General features: G+C 46.5%; 1 non-coding gene across 1 annotated transcript; it reads right to left on the bottom strand.

Annotated features, from left to right (window-relative positions):
• Window positions 1-4088: 4088 nt before the first annotated feature.
• LOC126033101 (U6 spliceosomal RNA) lies at window positions 4089-4197 on the bottom strand. Its single transcript, XR_007504256.1, has one exon. It is a non-coding gene; the product is annotated as a U6 spliceosomal RNA (small nuclear RNA).
• Window positions 4198-4554: the final 357 nt, after the last annotated feature.

The following is a 4554-nucleotide window of genomic DNA, read 5'->3' as shown; positions in this document are numbered from 1 at the left end:
CATGCAGGAAGGGATTTGAGCAGCAGGGTGAACCCTAGTCCCAGAGGCCCTCCAAGTTGAATTATTGATGCTGCTGTCTTGGTCGGTTTGTGTTTTTAATTAGCATCCTGGGAAAAGGCTACGGAGGAGCATTCTCCTGTGGAATCTCAGCTCCAGCACCGATTGTTTTGGTAACAGAATCGATTACTACAGGAGCCCCTTTAGAGCCTGGCTGGGTGTGCAGATTAGAAGCTGGCATGGCTTCTTGGCTTTAGAAGACCTGTGGCCACTCCCCTGATTTCCCAGACTTTACCCCTTTCCAGGGCAGTGCAAGGAGGCTTCTAGGACATGGTGTTGGTCAGGAGAGGGTGGCTGCCTGACACCGGGGGGTCCCCAGACATTGCGTCCCGGAAAGGCACTGCCTGTGTGTCTGGCACAGCCTCTGAGCTACAGACACAGAACAGCGGCGACAGAGCGGCCTTCCCTGCACTTTTGTCTTTGCCTACTCTTGGGAAGCACCACTGTGACAGCCAGGAGATGTGCAGAGCCAGAGGCTGGAGCCTGAAACTGCAGGCAGGTAGAGCTGGAGGTTTGGAACCTGCACAGGTGAGGTGTGCCCCCCCTTACCCCTGAGACTTTTCATGGACTAATTTTCCAGTTTCCAATACAGTGGGATTGTGGGGGGCTATTTCCACACTCGTTTATCTGTGTAGATATTAACAAAATTCAATGCCATCCCTTTTCCAAAGACCCCTCTCTCCTTTCAACCACTTCCCCTTTCCTTGTTCTCAGTCCGCTGCCCTCATTTCCATCAAGCCTGAGAGTCTGTTCTGCTCCTTTATTGGCTGGGTCTTTTGCTTCAGTTAATTCCATTTTTATGGGAAACCATTAGAATGGTCATTTCCTTCCTGGCTGATTTTACTTCATAGGATGACCTCAAGTTCCATCCATTCTCTCTCAAAAAGCATGATTTTATCTTTGTCCATGGTTTTCCTCTTTGTTGTTGTTGTTGTTGTTTTCCTTACTTTTCATTTGGATAGCACCTAAGTTCCACTCTGTGTCTCATTATCTGTTGATGGGCCTCATCACTGGCTCCACACTCTTATGAAGGACCCTGCATTCACATAGACAGGAGGCAAAGGTCCTAGTGTGTAACTCAACCTGGATTTAGGTGTATCTACCTGAGACCTGCCCATTTCTGGGAGGGGTCTTGGGAGCCGGATATTACGTGTAACCTTACCTGCAAGACCCTTCCCATTCCAAGGAGTGGTCTTGGAAGGTTATATAAGGCCTTTGACCCAGGGGATTAGGCCCTTTTGGTCTTTTGCCAGCATGGAGGTCAAAGGGAAGATGGCTGAAAGGAGTTAAGACACAGGGCTAGCTAAGAATGGTCGAATGCTTAATTGGTTATGATATAGGCCACACATGTGGTGGATAGGGTATGAATAAAGCTGATACTTCCTGAAGCCTGACTGTGAGTGAGATTTCTACCCGCCGCTCTCATGAACCTCCAGACCCGCAGGCTGAAGGGGGTTGCAGAGCCACATGGCCTGGGATGGCTGAGAAAGGTCTCTCCATCCATCCATCTCCATCCAGCACCATCATTAATTATTTAACACTACACTAGTGAATGGGCGATTTCCTGTTTTGTATGAATGTGAGGGAGTGGTATTGCAAGGTTTTGTGGAATTTCCATTTTGTTCTTAAGGAAAGAGACCTTAAGGTCGACCTCTTAAGGAAATTCAAACACTTAAAAAAAAAAACTAAAAAAAAACTCAATTTGGGGTGGTGGGCAGAGTTGGTGGTATTCAAGGATTACTGCTAGCTCTGTATTCAGGGATCTCTCCTGGTGGTGTTTGGGGGAACTCTATAGAGTTCCAGGCATAGAACTAGAATCAGCCACATGCAAAATGCATGCCTTGTCCAAGGTATCATGATTTCAGTGGCCAGAGTGCTAATACAGCGGTAGGTAGAGTGCTTGCTTTACATGTAGTCGACCTGACCCAGATTTAATCCCCAGAATTCTGAATGCTTCCCTGGGGTCAGAAGAGTGATCCTTGTGTGCAAGGCCAAAAGTATATCCTGAACACAATCTGAGTAGAACCCCAAAGTCAACCCCTTCTGAGGGGAAAAATAAGAGGAGAGAAAAAGAAAACTGCAGATCAATCCTTTCCAACCCAATCTTCTGGCAAAGAAGAGGGAATAATACCAGCATTGTCTAAAACAAACCCAGAATCCACAAAACTGTAGAGATAGACACAGATGTATGTGTTTGTGTGTGTGTGTTTCTGTGCTTGTATGGTTTGTGCACATTGGTGCATGCCCTAGATGGGATAGGGTTTGTGCAGTAATAATGCAGCAGAAACAGCTCCTTTGGAGGCATGAAAGTGTTTTTGAACCAGAATACTGAGCAGCACTGCATGAACTAAATACCCAGGAGCTGGTGGCTTTAGAATGGCTCACTTGGTCCTGTGACTTGAACCTTGGTTTGACTGAATTTAATGAACTAATTACTTTTTGGCTTTGGAGCAACACCCATCAGTTCTCAGGGCTTGGTGCTCAGAGATCACTCCAGCAGTACTCAGGGGGCCCAATTCAGTGCTGAATATTAAGCCTTGGTGGGCTTCATACAAGGCTGTGGCTTCCCCCTACCCCATCTCTCTGGCCCTAACTTCATGATAAAATAAAGGTAAATGAGCGCAACTGACACCTGTCGCAGTCTGGGTTTGCTGCACTGTCTTTCTCGTCCTCCCCAAATCTGCACTTCCAATATGTCCTCCTCCCAGAGCCAGGAAATGGTTCAATGGTTAGGGATTGATTTCTGGCACCTTGTGGTCTCTCTAAGCATCACTGGATGCAGCCCTGTGGGGACCTGGACATCTCTAGGTGTGCCCAGAGGCCCCCCACACGGCCAGCATGGCCCATGAATCCTGAGTACCAAGAGTCTGAGCAGCACCTCATCTGGGGGCCTTTGCATGAAGCCACAGGCATGATTGGCTGAAAAAGCCAGTGGGCTATGCCCCTGGGGTCTCAGGAGACTTAGAAAATCCTGAGTCCCTCAGACCCCAAAGGGAGAAGCTGCCTCCAGACTTGTTTCACTTTCTAGCTCCAGGACAAGACAGATGAGAAGCTTGTTTTGCTTTCCTCTGCTTATAGGGTGAGTGGGTCAGTCAGTGTGTGTGGCATGGGCTCCTTATCTGTGCCAGATCTTCCAGGTGACATAATGTTTCCCCCTACCCTTCAAATCTCCTCTTCCTGTCAAAATGTCCCCCCACACAAACTGAAACGCTGACCTCAGGCATTAGCGGCCAGGTCCCAAACTAGGTCCGGGTGGTCCCTGAATATCTCAGTCCAATGTGTTTTCTCTCCCTGCCCAACTGCATCTCAAGAGCTGCCTGTTCCCCCAAGTTCTACCAAATGTGGCCACCTTGGACCTGCATGAAGCTTTTGTGGTCACGAACTGTGACCCTAATTTTCGCATCACCATGAGAAACTAAGCAGATGGAGCAGGAGTTCGGTGGTTCCAAGGGTGGGGGTCATGGACTTATTAGCCCTACGGAATCTTTTGGGGTCCCTTAGAAAGGTGGGTGCACAGAATTCGGCTATGGGAGACAGAGGCCAAAGACTCAAGTTGGGCTCAAACTCTGTTTCGTTTATCCAAAGCTAAAGGTAGAATACTTATACTCAGTTTCTTGACAAGTCATAATTTTCAGACAAAACTAATTTACCAAAAGGACATAGGGGCAAATTGTTCAAGGCATATTCTGACGCAGGGCAGTTTCGATTTTGAGCTGCTTTTGTTATATGAGGTCCCTCAATGAGCAAGGTCAGTCTTCCAGTGAGTGTATGTAGGCTAACAGTAAACTTAGATTTGAGAGTGAGTCATTATTCAGTAAGACTAAATAGAGAATACTTGGAATCTATGCAAATGTTCCTAATAAGGTGTGTTTATAAATCTGAGTAATCTTTCTGAGAGAAAAGTGAGTAATAATTATCCTGTAAAACTAGACAAAGAAGATTTGAATCCACACAAATGTTAAATCTGAGCAATCTTTAAAATGTCAGCTGAAGTCGTGTCTCAATATTTATGTTACATCCCCCCTTTTTTAAAAAATGTGGAATGCTTTATGAATTTGTGTGTCATCCTTGTGCAGGGGCCATGCTAGTCTTCTCTGTTATCATTCCAATTTTATTATATGTGCTGAATGTCTTATGGACAGGCAAACAAGGTTTTTGGGGGGCCCTAATGCCTGTGAATACAGATTATTCTCCTTTCCTACAGGTGCTGCTTTTCATATACCCTCTCTGCAAGTACAGGCAGTGAAAAGTTTCTGTAATAGCAGACTACCTCCTTCAGGTAGTTAGGACCTTTTCAAACTTGGTGCCTTTCCAGGTCTCAGGGTTTGTTTATACAGTAGATGATGTAGCAGGAGGGCAAGGTTGATCTTGGCCCAAGGGCTTCCTGAGCTGAATCTCAGGGTGACATACACCAGACAGTTCCCACAATTCTGCCACCTAGTTGAAGGACTCAGGGCTAGTTTCTCTACTCCTTTGACCTGAGGTTTACTTTTCTGT

Source organism: Suncus etruscus, chromosome 16 (genome assembly GCF_024139225.1).
Source record: "Suncus etruscus isolate mSunEtr1 chromosome 16, mSunEtr1.pri.cur, whole genome shotgun sequence".
Taxonomy (NCBI): Eukaryota; Metazoa; Chordata; class Mammalia; order Eulipotyphla; family Soricidae; genus Suncus; species Suncus etruscus.
Note: the sequence above shows the minus strand (reverse complement) of the source record. Positions and strands in the feature narration are given on the sequence as shown.